This window comes from Chelonoidis abingdonii, chromosome 1 (assembly GCF_003597395.2).
Source record: "Chelonoidis abingdonii isolate Lonesome George chromosome 1, CheloAbing_2.0, whole genome shotgun sequence".
Classification (NCBI taxonomy): domain Eukaryota; kingdom Metazoa; phylum Chordata; order Testudines; family Testudinidae; genus Chelonoidis; species Chelonoidis abingdonii.
In genome coordinates, this window is record NC_133769.1 from 290664091 (window position 1) to 290681267 (window position 17177).

Genomic DNA, 17177 nt, shown 5'->3' on the forward strand with positions numbered 1-17177 from the left:
GCAACAACAATCTAAATGGTTACAGTTTAATCAGATAATGTCCTTGCTCCTTGCTCCAGTTCCTGATCTGTGGTTTGACCCTTGGCTCTGGCTCCCAATTATGGACACCAGCTTGACCCTCAGCTCTGGTATGTAGTTTCTGCTTTCTGGTTTCACCCTCGGCTTTGGCTTCTGACTATGGCTTTGACCCTGACCACTAGGCTTGCTGCCTGCTCTGACTACTAGGCTAGACTGACCATGTCCTGATGAGCTGACAACAATGGAGTGTTGTGGCATCAGAACTGAAGTGGGCACTAGACTAAGAGAACCTGGGCAATAGTGCACTAGAAGGCAATCTGGAAGTGAGAGGTGCAATTCAGGCCCCCATTGTGCAAAGACTTGCACACAAGCCAAAGATCAAAGCACATGTGTAGTCCCCACATAACTTAATATAATACTTAGTTCTTATAGTGCTTTTCATCAGTAGATCTCAGAGTGTTTTACAAAGGAAGCAAATGTAAGTATTTCTGTTTTACACATGGAGAAGCTGAAGTCCTCAAAGGGGAAGTGACTTGCCTAATGTCAACCAGCAGAGCAGTGACATAGCCAGGCACAGAACCCACATCTGTTGGGTCCTAGTCCAGTATGCTACACACTAGACCACACTGCCTACATTGCTTAAAACTAAGCCTGTACCTAAACATTTCCTTAAAAGAAACTACAATAAGTATTCCTATAGAACTTTTCTTTCTTTTCTGATCTGAACATTTTGATTATCATCAATGGACATACTTTTGTTGGTTTGTGTACGTACAATGAAATCAATATTTATGGTTAAAAAGCTAACGCCTCTGTCAAGGCTGAATTCCCACTCTGTCACTCCAAGTGCAGGAAGTGAGGATCTGCAAGGATTTTAAAAATTAATACTTGCCACTCCAGTTGTATTAAACTTCCAAGGTTACAACTTCTCTCTGACCTTGGCTTGGTAAACGCTACTGCCACCCAAGTGCAAAAAAAACCCAAACCCTTTTAACCCAGGAAGGAGCACTTGGGAATTCCTCCCTGTGGGGTACCCTCAAGCCCTTTCACCCCCACTTGGGATAAGAACTGGGAAAAAAAACAAAGGAAATTAGCTGTGGCTACCAGCTAATCAAACAACTTGAACAAACTTCTTAGGACACCAAAAATCCAATCCTGTTCTTTAAAAAAGTAAATGTAAAAAAAACAGAAAAAAGAAAATACATCTGGAACTTAGTCTTTCTGCTAGATCTTAAAAGAAACAATTACAAAAATTAAGCACCCAAATAGCTTTCTTGAGGGTTCGGCTTAAAGGTTACAAGCAAACAACAGCATCAGGAGTTAGCACACAGGAGATCCACAAGCCAAAATAAAAAAAGAAACTTGATTGTATCTAACTAAAAATTCCCTATCCAAATAATTTCTTCTAGGTATGGAAGACAAAATTTCATACCTGGTTCAAGCTTTACATAGCATTGCTACTCCATGTCTCCTTCTCCAGAGAAGAACAGACAAGGGGAAAGTTTCGTTTCCAAGTTTAAAAAGTTTTACCTTCCCATTGGCTCTTTTGGTCAGGTGCCCATTCCTTTTCTTTTACCTGTGGGTTTGTTAACCCTTTAAGGTAAAGCAAGCAGAGAACAGACCAAGATGGATTTTACAGCTAAGTGGCTGGCTGGGTGTCCATCATAGGGAGCTACTCTCCCCTTCATATATTACAAGCTTCCAAGCCTAAATATAAACTAGAAGAAAGGATAGGTTTTCAAATGAAATCAGGAAAAGTTTAAAATAGCTAGGAGCTGCAGCAGGGAAGATTTTCACATCAGTGGTGAGATTGTGTGAAAAATGACACTGATTTAATGTTTTCATTATGGATTGCTACCTCAGTTTCTTTGTAGTGGTACTCTGAAGTGATATTTAAAGTGTTGGTGTTCCATTGAAATACTGACACTTCAGTGGGGATTGGAGCAGCGCTGGAGATGTTTTTTCCCATGTATGTTGGGTAACAATCATTGTGTAATTCTGTTCTATTGCCTTTTCAGCAGAATACATCAATACAAATTAGTTGTTTTTAAATCTCTGAAGTTAAATACAAAATGTAGTTCTTGTTAGAGCTTCTGTAAAATTATTAGGAATTCTGTCAATAAAATGATTAAAAGAAAAAGTGACAAGTATTACAGTGTAAAGGCTATTTATCAGGTAGTATGTGCTTGCTTTTTTCCAAATCTAATCAGAAACGTATAGGGAGAATAGGGGCACACAAACATCTGGATGGGCACACTTACATGTTGTCATTCTCAGGCCTTTATATAAGAACACCCACTGATAACTAACAAACAGAAAAATTCATGTACTAAATAAAAAAATACAACGTATTTGTAGTGTAGAAGGAAAGTATACTTGTATCAAAACCTGTTAAGTTAAGTTGGAGCATTGTTTACATTTTATACATTTACAGCAATTTCCCATCTCAAATAAGAGCTGGAAAGAATACTCATAAGTGTTTAACATGTATTTAAATTTGAAACAGCTGTTTGGTTCAACCAGTTCCATGCCTCTTTTTGATCCCTGTTTGTAAGCATTTCCCTCAAGCGTTTTTTGTTATATGTATACATATAATCACGCATGAAGAAAAGTATTTGTGCACAAACAAAAGTATGCTGCTCATAGTGATTAGTTATTCCCCTGTTCGTAAATATTTCAGTCATATAATCAAGAAATAGAAATCATACCATCTGACTCAAGTGACCAGTTACACAGCACTTTATGTATAACCAGTCAGATGAAAACAGTTTGTCTAAACTATTCAGCAAATATTTATAAAGACAAATCACAATCAGTTCTTGAATTAGTGGATAGAAAAAAGGATGCAATTCATCTATAATTTAATTAAAATAAATAACATGATCAACTCTCATCCTGATCAATCAAATGTGTTCTAATAATTTTGAAAGAAAGAACAATGCTTTTCCATATGCAACTAGAGTTGCTTAACTGAGTTTGTAAAACCTTATTTATAGTAAACAGACATTTTCTACATGGTTTAAGATGGGATACTTTAATCTTCATGAAATAGGAATCTGACACTAACATAGCACCTTTCTTCCTAAAGAACTTTAGAAACCCTGGGTCACTATGTAGTTGTCACGTGCACATAAATCCATGCAAGGAAATCCACAGACAGAAGAGAATCAGGAAATGAACTTTTTTCTCCCCTTTGTATGTTTTGGGATATAGGCAATAAAAGACTAGAGAGGCTACTTTACAGGTCCTGTATGACAAGAGCTGCAGAAAGGCATTCTTGGTAGAGACCAAATTGTTATGGGCATACAATCCTTACCCAGCAATGACATCTAAATTACCATCCCCACAAGATTATTCAGAGTCCTAGCAGAAATAAACTATGGTCTTGTTGATCAGAATGTTTCTTTTGCACTGCCTTTCACTTGAAGTAATTCATCACTTGTTAATTTTATGCTTAATTTTATCTTTAAAAACTTCAGGAACCTAATCATTTGTCTAAAGGAAAATAATACAACTTCCATTTTTTTTACTTTATTAATTGTGATTGCTTGAGTCAGATGTTGTATAATTCTATAGGAAATTGCCATTAATAAGAAAAGCAAAAGTTCTCAAGTAAATGGAAAAAGACACCACAGATAATAAAATATGGCTATGGGCCATTCTGCAGGCATTGTCATTAGCTTAAGCACCATTGTGCATCTGTAAGCTTTGTTATACAGCCTGGTAGTCATATGGATAACTTAATCAACTGCTTATTTCACACAAAGTGATGGGAACAGACTTGACTGCAATAAAAGAGAGGCAGCAGGAACTAGATTGTGCTAATAAAAACCACTCACTAAAAGTGACCCACACCAGAGTGTAACTCCAACCTACACAGGTGAAAATGTTTTGCATTTAACCATTTAATAGTCTATATATAGTCTCTAGCACTGTAACTTGTTTAAGATGACTCTGGGCCAATGGGTGAAGTGACTAAAAATTAGGAATACAAATTTCCTTCATTTACTCCTTAATTTAAAAGCTTTGTGCAATGTGACCATAAAAGATTATTCTCCTATGCTATAACTTTAACAAATATATATTCTTTTTTACACTGTACAGATATAATGCACATACATTGCCTTTATGATACTGGATTTGATAAATGCTATTTATTCCGTGTCACAGAAATTAGTCCATGATTTTTCTGCATAGTCTTAATCATCCTCCATCAACTACATCAGCAGTATACACATTTTCTGTAAAGTAAAAGCCTCTGTTGTAAGCTCTGAGGATTCTAGCATTAGTTTAAGATCTTTCAGTTTATGTAAAATTGGATAGTTTGAGCCATTAACATTTTGTTAAAGGGTCACTGTCAACTTGAAATTTCGTGTTGGTGTAGCGGTGTTGGGCCCAGGATGTTAGAGACCAGGTGGGTAAGGTAACATCTTTTACTGGACCAACTTCTGTTGGTGAGAGAGACAAGTTTTCAAGCTTATACAGGGCTCTGCTTTAGGTCTGGGAAACTTACTGAGAGTGCCACTACTAAATACAGTGTGGAACAGATTGATAAGCAAAAGTATCAAACATTTCAAGGGACCATTCAAGGCAAAGGGGCCAGCTAACACCCCTCTAGTCATAGGGAGGGAATGAAGGAGGTGCGGAAGTGAAGAGGGAGGTATGACAGTTTGCTAAAGTAATCTTAGGTGCTATAGGTAACAATAGTTATTAAAAAAATCAGACAGATCTGATTTTATAGTTGTCTGTTGTAAGATCTGCTTGGTGTGAAGGTGGTGTGGTTGTCTTTGTTGAATTTACGTAGAGTAGAGATTTGGACATTTCCATACATTTGCATTGCACTGGAAAAAAGTCTATTTTACTTTGACTACAATTAATAATAAAATAAAGCAAAAGTATTGCATTTTACTTGTAATAAGGAAGAGCAAGGATTTGGTGATCAGAGGACCAATTAGCTGAACATCAGATAATTTCATAATTATTAGAGTACCTTCTTTAAGCCTTAAAGAAACTATACACTCTTGGCACACTCTGCAAGGATCTCAGAGAATAATAGACCATATGTGTAGTGTAAAGGGAGTGCTGTGCAACTGAAAGTACATAGCCCTGAATGTCCTTTTGGATTAATTGCTGTACAAAGGACTATATGTATAGTTATTAGGGTTAGATTTAGAATCTGGCCCATGGGGAGAAACTGTAGTTATCACATTACTCTCAGCTCCTTCACATACTGCAGTGGCTGGGAGAGCAAGATGAGAGAGATTAAAAACAGTTTCTGGGCAATAGCACTTTCTGTTTTATGCATTACATTCCAAACATCAAAGAGTCCCTGGAAATTGCCAAAGGGCTAATAAAATACTACTAGGAAATATGATGCTAATGGTTCTCCTGTATGTCAGAGGATCTGCTGGTTGTAGTGGCCTATAACGTATGTGACAGTTTTCTTATTTTATTCACTCGCCATACGTTCCTGGAAACAAATGGCTTTAGGGATTGTGACAAGTGTATCTGATAGGTTACTGTGTAGAAACGATTAACTTTATTTACATAAACAGTTTGTCTTCTACTATTAATGACCCAGCACTGTCTGTGGCATCTGATTTTATAGGCCTGCTAAGCTCGCTCCTGAAGACTTTACTCAAGCAAAAGTCCCATAGACTTCACAATTGCACTTCAGTGGGCTTTTTGGCTAAGTGAGAACCCAGCTTTTGAAAACTGTCTATTTGTGCTTTTAGCTCAGAAAACAATGGAGCAACTCAAAGCTGCAAACATGCCATTCATAGCACAGTTATGCATTTATATGTTGTATACATTCATAATTCAGTATTATTGGATTGACTCAACTTTTTAATATAAAAACAAGCTACAGTGTATTATTTACACAGTCTTTTCCTGATTAATACTATCATGAGTCTGTAGTAAAAAAAAAAAAAATTCCTGTCCAAATTAGATTATTTGTCATTTCTTATTCTCTCTTATGTATCTCCAAAGAAAGACATGGAAAAAAAACAGACATAAAAGTAATACTAACAAGAGCAAAAGATTGTAAAAGCAGTTAGACCAGTTTAGACATGTACAATCAAAGTGAAATAAGTTAATATAATCTATGTTCCTTCATTTATTTTAAATTAGGCAGGTCAGAGCTTTATCTTCTTAATGTATATATTGAAAGCAATGCATATTTACAGTGTTGCATACATAACTAATCATAATACTACTAAATATTTTACACTCTCCAAGCTTCCACTCTATATCTGTGCCTTTAAGAGTTAAATAATTTTTTTTCCCTTTTAGGACAGGAATTGTATTGCTCTAGAACTACAAGAGGAATGAAAGTAGCAATACTAACGGCAGCATTAACAGGGCAAAAAAATGCATGAAAGCATGCAAATACAAAACCTCTGAATTGCAAAAGTACATAAGAACAAATTGTGCACCAGCATGAAGATTGCAAACTTTTTTACATATATCAATAAATGCCCAACCTCATCCTCCTACTTACAGCCGCCTTTGGGGAATTCCATTGATCTGAAAGTGATGATAATCTCATGGTTATTTAGCAACTCAGCGTAACAAATTGGTAGTCTTCATCCAGCTCTTAACAGACAGGTGTCCAACTCAGAAATGGCTCTTGTTGGCTGTTTCAGCAGAGATTATGTGGACATGAAAGCAAACAACCTTCTCATCTCTAAAGGTGATTCATCCAGAAACTCTTGAAGCATTTTGACAGGAAAATCTAAACCTCTTCTTCAGACACTTTGTAGCTTCTCATTCAATAAAGTGTTTATTTCCAAGTGACTGGATTTGATCTCTACTTTCAGCTCATCTCCCAATCCTTTCTGAGACCTGAGAAAAGACCTGTGTATGTTTTCCTTCCTATAAGTCTGGTTTTAAAACTCCCAGCCTACTTTGATTTCCACAAGCTATTTGTTCCATCTCAGTTCAGCAGGAATACTTCCTCCCAATGTCTCTCCTTGGTAACTTGATCCCTCTCTGATGACCCAGTGTTGTCCCTTTGCCAACTGGTAGCAGTGTTTGGAGTCCTGAAGGTTAGTTTCCTGTTGAATCAGACATTGGTGGCACAGTCAAGGGATCTCCTGTATAATTTATTTAGAGAATGTCCAAGTCTCATTTAATTGAATGGAGATGGACTTGAATGCACACAGGCAACTTCCTTTTGTAAAAACCCAGCAAAGACACCATTCCACAGTAATCAAGAAACAGCTCTTGGTGTCTGTCTCACCTGACTCAGTTTTCTTTTCCGGGTCTCAGCTTTTCACCAGGAACTCCTTTATTGCAATACTGCCCATCCAGGATCACACGGTCTTGAAAGGTAATCTGGGCATTAATTCTTTTTTTGTTTAGCTCTTCTGAAACACAAAAGAGCCTCAGAAAAGTTCTGACTCACCATCCCATAAAGGAGTGCTTTTTAAATCTCACAATCACCTTAATGACACGCTGCATGCAATTTTTGTCAGGGGACAACCTTAACTCTTTCTATGGAGAGTTTCATCTGGCATGCTTCTACATCAGTGACTCATACATGCATGATTTCAGCATCGTTTGCTGAATTATCTAGTGCAGAGTTCGGCAACCTTTCAGAAGTGGTGTGCCGAGTCTTCATTTATTCACTCTAAGGTTTCGTGTACCAGTAATACATTTTAACATTTTTAGAAGGTCTCTTTCTGTAAATCTATACTATAGAACTAAACTATTGTTGTATGTAAAGTAAATAAGGTTTTAAAAATGTTTAAGAAGCTTCATTTAAAATTAAATTAAAATGTAGAGCCCCCCTGGACCGACAGGCAGTGTGAGTGCCACTGAAAATCAGCTCGCGTGCCACCTTTGGCACACATGTCATAGGTTGCCTACCCCTGATCTAGCGCTTTATCCCATCTAATTTTAAAATTTTGTCCAGGGTCCATGTCCTTGGCAGAGCACCCCCATTAGGACTATGTGGAGCACAAGCTCATGGGTCCAATTGCTCCATCCCTGCAGATGCTGTGGAATATCAGTCTGATGGGGCCAGCACTCTACCCTCCAGCCAAGGCCTTCCGACTGTTTCTTCCCCTCTCAGGGTCCCAGATGAAACTAACAAAACAGTCTACTATCAGCAAATGTGGTTAAGTAAAAGCATAAAGGAAAAAAAAACTGTAGGCACCTTCAGTTAGTATATTGGCCTCTCATTTCATCAGAGAGCCAGCTCAGAGTCCACCTGTGTCCTTTTGAGTGGGCAGGGGCTCTGCTAGCTTTCAGAGTGCTCTCTAGGAGCTGGACCACTCAACAGCCTGTTCCCTTTGCAGGGTTTCCTCCAAGTGGAGTTTTCCTCCTTTTAACTCCTCCTCCAGCCTTAGCATGGTTTGCAGGGGCAGAGGGGTTGAACCTCTCCAGCCCAAAACATCTCCCTAATCCTTTCCATAGTGGTGTGGGGTTCGTATGTACCATCACAATCCACCTTTCCTTTGGAAACTTCTTCCACAGTTTCTCAATCTTAGGAAATTTCTTCTGATACTCATCTTAAATTTCCTTCATTTCATCCACTTACATCTGGTTAAACCACTTTGCCGAATAATTACTCTCCCTTCTTAGAGTTTTATATCTTTCAAATATATGTAGACATTTAGTTTGCCCTCTCTCGGTCATTGCTTATCCAAGTTATACATATTTAGTTCTTTTCATCTTCTCTAATAAATTGGTCTCTCCAGCCCTTCAGCTCATTAGTTGCTCTTCTGTGAGCCAGGGGCACCATTTCAGATTTTGATGGGGGGTGAGGGGAGGACAACTTTAACTGTGATTCCCGGGGCTCTTTACACATCTGAAAACTGTTGGGGGGCATTGCAGATAATAAAACTTAGAAATTAGCTCATAGGAGCACTGTATCTAATTCCTATATTAAAAAAAGAGAATTAAATAAATATCAGACCCACTCAACTCTAATACAAATATGTTCTCACATCTTGTATCAAGTCACTTAAGGGACACTGGTTTAAAATTTTAATGTATCTTCTTACTTTGTTACTAACTCTTGAATACAACAATTGAAACAATTGTAGAAAAATCTAGATTACTTTCTGTCACTTTTTTTCAGCTCATCAAGCTTGGAACACAGCATTTAACTTTGGAAACATCCTACTAGGGCAAGACCCCATGAGTTGATACCACACCTGCCTGGGGCTCTAGGAGTGTTACCTTACTACAAATAATAAACTAGAAACTGACCTTAAACAGGAGTCACTTTCATAGTATTGCCAATCCCAAATGTTCAAAAATCATGAATCAGGCACATCAAAATCATGAGATTGGTTTTAAAATCATGAGATTATGTAAAAACAACAGATTTTGAGTTCTTTTTATTTGCCTTCTGCTTTTTGAGCCTTTAGAGTGCACTGGGGTCACATTTTGATGCTTTCTCCATAGCCACAAGGACTAGAAACTTCATTTTTCTTTAAGAATGAAGGCCGAAATCATCACATATCCACTTGACTCCAGGAGCTGTGGCTTTAGGGAAAACAATAATTACCATGAGAATAATGAAAAAATCATAAGATTTGGCAACACTGCTTTCATTTCTGTTTAAGGGCTAGTTACTTTCCAGAAGCTCTTAAACACACTACAATGACAGAGTTGCAGTTCTCATAGGTGAATATTTAAAACCAAACACCAAGAAAATTCCACATTTTAAAGTTGAGAAAAAAATTGAGACTTCTGAGTTATATCAGGGCCACTGCAGGCAGGAAAGGAAAATAAACGGGCACAGAAGCTCTGGGCAACTCTTCCACTTGAAAGAAAGTTGGAAGGTCAATCTTCCAGTTCTTAATCGAGTAAAACTTCTATTGCCAGCAGCGCCTCCAATCATAGATATTATCATGTGTTTAATAACTGTACACTTCATACTTAAATATCTGAGCCATCCAGAGGTGAAAGTAAGCCGATCTGGTCTGGTCCGGTGTACCGGCAAGAGCCAGTACACCATACTGGACCACACCGGCTTCCACGGTGGGGATTGAAAGGGCTCTGGGCTGCCCGCAGCTGCAGGCAGCCCAGAACCCTTTCAATCACGGCCCTGGCTCCGGCGGCGGGCTCAGGCCTGGATTTAAAGGGCTCAGAGCTCCCTGCTGCTGCGGGCAGCCCAGAGCCCTTTGAATCCCGGCCACAGCTCTGGCAGCCGGGCTGGGGCCAGGGTTTAAAGGGCTCAGAGCTTCCCGGGGCCGCGGGCAGCCCAGAGCCCTTTCAATCCCAGCCGCGGCTCTCGCAGCCGGGCTGGGACCAGGGTTTAAAGGGCTCAGAGTTCCCCAGGGCTGCCGGCAGCGCAAAGCCCTTTGAATCCCGGCCCCGGCTGGGATTTAAAGGGCTCAGAGCTCCCCAGGGCTGCAGGCAGCCCAGAGCCCTTTGAATCCCTGTCGACTCTGGTGGCCGGGCTGGGGCCAGGATTTAAAGGGCTCGGGACTCCCCTCAGCAGCAGGAGCTCTGGGCCTTTTAAATCTCTGCCCCAGCCCCGCAAAGCTCAGGGTTCCCCCCGGCAGCCGGAACCCCGGGCCCTTTAATTTGCCTCTGAGCCCTGGGGGGCTCCCAGCCACCTCTTCAGTTCGGAGCCCCTGGTTGATTTAAAGGCCCTAGGTCTCCCAGCCACAGCTGGTCCCCCAGGGCCTTTAAATCTTGAGAGGCCACACCTCTTCCGGATGAGGCCACGCCTCTTCCGGATGAGGCCATGCCCCCTTAAAACTCCAGCAGTACCGGTAAGTCCTGTAAGTTACTTTCATTCCTGGAGCCATCTTATCCAGGGCTACATATTTTATATACATTAGCTCAGGGACTACATTTTCTGGCATATTCTGAACAGTGTTGAGCACACAGATGGTGCCCAGTGAATAATATAAATCATGACAATAATCGTTAACTTTATGCACACTGTGGATGCAATTTCTATTTTTTGTTCTGGAATTGGCCTGGGTACAGCTGAAACCCTAAGAATTTGCGGCATAAACACATCTGATACTTACAAGACACTTTCTGATTCCTTCATTTTCTTCAACACAGAACAAAAAATGACAAAACAAAATTGTTTTCAGTTAAAATGTAAAATTGCACAGCAGCTATTGCCTTACAACCCAGCATGGGGCAGAAACTGCCACCTCTTAGGAGTTAAGTGATATCTTCTCATCTAACTCTCATTCTCCTTCCTTCCTGACCTCTATGCAGTTTTCATGTTGTCAACCATGACATCCATCCCAACCTTCTAGGACTGGTTTACTGGAGTCTCAGTGAAGTAGTTGCCTTGGGTTTGCTATCAGAGTCCTCTTTTTTTGCAGCATGCAGCAGAGAGATAGGCTAATCTACTGGATAGGGTACTAGCCCTGAAAGACCAGGATTCAAGAAATCCCACCCCTTTTTTGTTTTTGAATTACCCATAAACAGACTTTGAGTTATGTGATTGTTATTCAGTCTTTGGAGTGATATTTGAACACTGTCCAGCCCATGTTACTAATAAACTATGTGCTGTGGCTGTTCCTTAAGTGCACTGTTCAGTAGCTGCTGTTCACACTGTTAACTTGCATAATATTGTTTCAGGTCCCTGTTTAGATGACTCAAATCCACTAAGAGTTCTCAGGCTAGCCACATAAAACACTTTTAGTTCAAATACAACCACAGATAAAATGTCATGAGTATTCATCAGCCAAATATTAATGGGAGCTCCAGGGGGTGACACCTGCAGCAGACAGAGCCATCTGCATAGGTCTCTCCTCCAGAGCTCGACCAGCAGCAGCAGGGATAGGGAACTGCTTGCAGGGAGCTGAGCTGCCCAAGATGAATGTCCCCAGAAGTTTTATGAATGACATGTTGCTGAGTGCAACCCCTGGAAGGGTCCCAGGAGCAGGAGAATGGAGCAACGCTGGGGAGAGTGGCGTATGAATCTCTCCTGCCTGCTCCCCTCCTGCCCCTCTCGGCTGGCACCCACAAGGCCCGGATGAAAGAACTTTTTTAAAAGTTTCCACAGGTCGCAGTGGGAAGGTTCTCGGGAGGCAGATGGCCTGCAGGCTGGGCCTTTGAGACCCCTGCTTTGAAAAGAAGCAACAAATGCCCCAAGAGACCCTCCCCACCCATTGATTCACTGCAACTGAAGGAATAAAGGAAGTAGATATTGGACTGGAGGGGTGTCCTCTCCTAAGATGTTTTGTCAGTAAGACTGCTGAGAAAATGTGGGGAGAAAACTTTGCTTTGAATTTACCATTATTTAAGTTAGGCACCAGTGTAATCTTATCTTTATTTTTCTTGTAGCCATTTCTGACTTTCATGCCTTGCTACTTGTACCCACTTAAAATCTCTTTGTAGTTAAAAAACTTGTTTTATTTTATCTATTCCAGTGTATTCCACCCGGGCACCTCACCCCATCCCACAAGAGATAGCCCTGGGTACAAGTTCCATTGTATTAATCCAAAAGATGGCTAAATTTGTGTGTTTGTTTACAAAAGACCTCAGAGTCAGAACAGATGCTTTATATTTCCATAAGAGGGCATGACTAAGAAAACTGATTAAATTAAAAAGTAAGATTTAGCCTGAATATTATGGAAAAGGCTCCTGATGCCTACATAACTTCCATGTCACAACATGCAAGAACAAGGCAAACAGGATTTGGACCAGTGAAATCTATTAGACTGTAGAAAATGTTTGAAGGGAAGGGGTAGAAGCTCCATCACTTGATATAGTAAAATGCAGCTAACATAAATACCAGGAAATATTCTATAGGGAACAATCCTGACTGGCAGCATGATAGACTAGATGACTCACTAAAGCAGGTCTTTTCCATTGCTAATTTGTATGAGTCAAGAACTAATAAAAATGATTGATTTCTAATGACTGTCACCCTGAAGATCTCTGTATAGCTCAAAAGCATGCCTTGTACCAACAGAAGTGGTCCAATAAAATACATTACCTTACCCACCTTGTCACTCCTATTTCTCTCAACTTTCATGGAAATATACTTGCACAAACAAAATGACAATAAATACACCAATGACGTTTTGCTGTTATCTCTTACAAAATCTTGCTATAATGCTGAAATGAGAGTGTCTTCTTGAACAAACCCTCAGATGTATGCTGTATGTCTGACACATGCTGTTCTAATTGTAAATATGCTTTTTCTAGTACTTTCATGTTTCTGCTGTAGAAATAAAAAAGCTAGGTTAACATACATTCCCTAGCCTCTGAAACCAGAGACAAATGTTCTCAACCTAATCTAATATCAGAATTTAGATCTGATGTAATAATATTACCTAACTGCATGGTGCAAGTCCAAATGTTTTTCTGTTGCATTACTAAAGTAGACTAGGAGTGCTGTTAACTACCAGTGGGTCAATAGGCAGCTCTCCTGAGAATAGGGCTTGTAATTGCACATACAGTAATTTAGAGATTGGAAAGCTACTCCTCTCTACTCCAAAGCATGAACATTGTGAATTTATTTTTTCCCCTCACACCCTATTTACTCAGGATTAAATTTAGTTTAAGATTTTTTCAGTAATCTCTAGAAGATACTAGGTGAAAAACTCATTCTTAAGTTGCCAATAAAAGAAAACATAAGAACGATGATATTAACTCTCTGAAAAACTTGAGGAAATAAAAGGATTAACTTTAAAAACAAATGAAAGCTAAGACAAGATAATGTTTGTTAACATCTTGTGTGCAGTCTCATAAATGATACAGTGCATAGCTATCTTTCTGCACATTATTTTATAAAGAATGTGGATAGCACGGATGATCTAGAACTTTTGCAAGTTAGACGACATAAACCTTCGAGGCTTTATGAAAACATTACACGTATGTCTAAGATCTTGTGAAAACAATTTTTTTAAGAGTGAACAGGAACCTCTGTTCTGTTACAGACATAAAATCAGTGTTCACCAACATGGCTTACTCTATGCATAGCAGCGGGTAATGCTTATTTATAATGTGTGAAAACTTAACAAAATAGTGAGACTGGACGAAAGAGAGGCAATATTGTTAGTAATACTAACACTGATTTAAAGGTCAGGATGGACTAAATAATTAGATATCTTAAACTCCAAGCAGAAATGATGTACTGGATAAGATCAATTCCTTCAATACAGTAGAATTTATAAAATGGGCAATATACTAATTGGTTGGGATTTTATTATTTTTACAGTAGAGGTAAAATATTCATTTTGTTAATCTTCATCATGATTGGCGTAAGTAGGCAAGTTGATTGTGTCTGGGCTGGTACATTTTCATAATGCATTTGCAAGATTAGCTTAATGTTTAAAAATTCAGTTATTTAAACAATCCAGATTTTGTTCATATAGTTGTAAATGTAAAAAAGTTACTTTAAATATTTAAGGCAATCTATAAGCATTTTTGTTCCACATTATTGGTGTTTCAGTTCCCTAGATTCCATTAGCCTCTTCTCCTTCATCTTTTTCCTGTTGCTTTAAACCTCTTTCCCTTTTCTTATACTTTTTTACTGTTTTCCCTCCCCTTCCTCCCTTCTTCCTTCTCTTCCCCCTCTCTCATTTTTGTTGCCTATGGCTCCTGTACTCACTTGTTGCTAGTCACAGTCAGAAGTTTGCCCCATGCACTTCCTCAAGGACCTGACTTTTCTGCTTGCACTATTGTTTAGCACTTTATATTGAAGTGACTGATTCTGCTTCCATTAAGACCAACAAAGGTTTGATTTGAATGAGAGCAGAATTGAGCTCTTAATCAGACACAAGGTTCACTAGCTTCTTCATTACATTTTAAAAATACAAATGGAAACTAAAAGTTACCAAGTTCCTGGGGGATCGAGGCAGAGTGCTGGGAAGATACACCAGGCCAAAAAATAGACTGAACAATGGGGAAGGGAGACAGGTTAGCCGCAGAAGTGGAGAGCAAAAGCAAGGGACTAAAAAAAATAAAAATCAAATCACAAAACAGGATAAGAAATATACAGATAGGGAGTAAAAGAATAAAGCCTCCAGGAACAGGAAGGGAAGGGATACAAAAGTCTAGATCACCTATATTCCCCTCATTGGATTAGCACTTCAAAATATATAATTACGTTATTCTTAATGTATGTAGAAATTTCTTGATTGGTGTTTCAAACCATTTGATATAGTTAAATGCAGGAGGCAAAATCCTTCAGTCTTCACTCAGTTTTGATGGACTGAGGACCATAGCATTCTACCTGTTTTGTTTTTATCTAGTATTCTGATGTTACCTGTATAAAATAGCCTTTTCTTCAACGTTTAGCCGAACAGTCAGCCGTAGCAATCGTTTGCCATTTAGTCCGTTCCTGTGTGGGCGCAATGGTTTGGCAGCCCCAGAGTCCAACATTGGAAAAGACTGATGAACCCGTGTAACAGTGGGTCTGCCTCTGGGCCACCTCCATCCCCGGTTGGTGGAATTTTACCCCAGATGTTACAAGCTACCCAGAGAACAGCTTTTGCTGGAATGTCTTGTGGCATTCTCGTGACGTATCTGAAAAGCATAAAGGCACCACCTGTGCACAATGGCCCCACTAGTCTGTAGACCAGAGCAACTACAAACATCTGCATTACAGATGAAGTCATTTCACTTTATGCCCAGTATAGAACATTGGCATTGTGTGGAAAGCCTCCAGCTTTTCCCAGTACGAGTGGCATAGTGTCCATGTTTCACAGCCATACAACAGTATGGTGAGGATACTGCTCGACTAGATCCTTAACTGGGTTGTTGTGCTGAGATTATATTGATTCCATATTCATTGTAGACAGGGGTGGACCGTCCATATAGGCAAACTAGGGTGCCAAGTTATATGGGGTGCCAAATTCGAGGGAAAAAATCAAATAAAAAAAAATGAAAAAGATGAAAAAATACAAATAAAAACGAAGATGTCATTATTTCAATTCCTGTGTGCGTACGGAGGGAATATGAATTATAATTCATTTCTCTACATTTCTGACACTGTATTAATATGTCAAATCTTTTATTTACTGCAAAAATAAATATTTTAGCAATTTTTTTCCAATTTGCAATGTAGAATCAAGATGACCCACTCCACAATTTTGATAAGCAATAACTCAGCCACAATGAAATACATCCACCAGCAGCAAGAGCTGCAATGCTAGTGACACCTAACTCGAATATACATCAAGGTCGCCTAGCCAGAAATTCATAAAGAACAGACATATTCCAAGTTGATACATGTCAAACAGTCATTTTAACACGTCGCAGGTAGATGGTTAAGAATTGAGCGAATACTGTGGAAAATTGTGTTTCGTGGTGCCAAAGAATAAAGTCGTTCAGCACTATAAATCCAAAATGTGACTATCTTTAAGCATTATTAAACCTTAGCGTTATTATCGGGCTGTATAATTACGAATTTTTCTTTGTTATAACTGGATCACGTAATAAATAAGGTCCATAAAAGTAACAGCATTAACGCTTAATAGACTACGAAAGTGATGACATCACACTCCAAGTGGGTAACCGTGAGGAAGAGGATTACTTTCCAAATAACCAGTGTTGGGTTATAACATTGAAAAAGGTCATTTTGTTTCCGTGTAAACGATGTAACTAACTGTTTTAATAGGTAAGTGAGTGTAGTTACTAATCATTGAACCTTTAAGCAGTGAAAGACACGTTGGGATGGCTACAATGTGGTTTAAATCACCAAGCATGTGGTGGGTGTGTCAGCCATCCTTAATGCTATAATGTTTGCCATCAGGAGCACAGCACATAACAATATTCAAATGCCCCATGGCAGAAAGATGAAAAAGAAAACCCTCAGGAGCTGAGTATCATAAATGAAAGGCTGAGAAGGAAAACGACCGGGCAAAACAGCAGGGATCCTTCCTGAAATATCTTTTCTTTAATCCAAATAAAGATGGAAGCAGTTCACAGCATCCAGATGAAGAAATGTTACTTGGAGAGGAGGTTAGCTCACATCTGCATGAAAACAGTTTGGAACATCAAGATGAAGGTATTTTACTTCAAGATGAGGACATAGACGCCGACTTCCCCTTTGCCTGGTGCGTGCTCGACCCCACCCTGCCCCCTCCCCACCTCTTCCCACCCCTGTACCGCCCTCACCCCACCCCCATTCCACTTCCCTTCCTCAAAGTCCCCGCCCCTTCTCCGCCTCCTCCCCGTTAGCCGGCGGGGATGCAGGAAGCGCTGGGAGGTAGGCG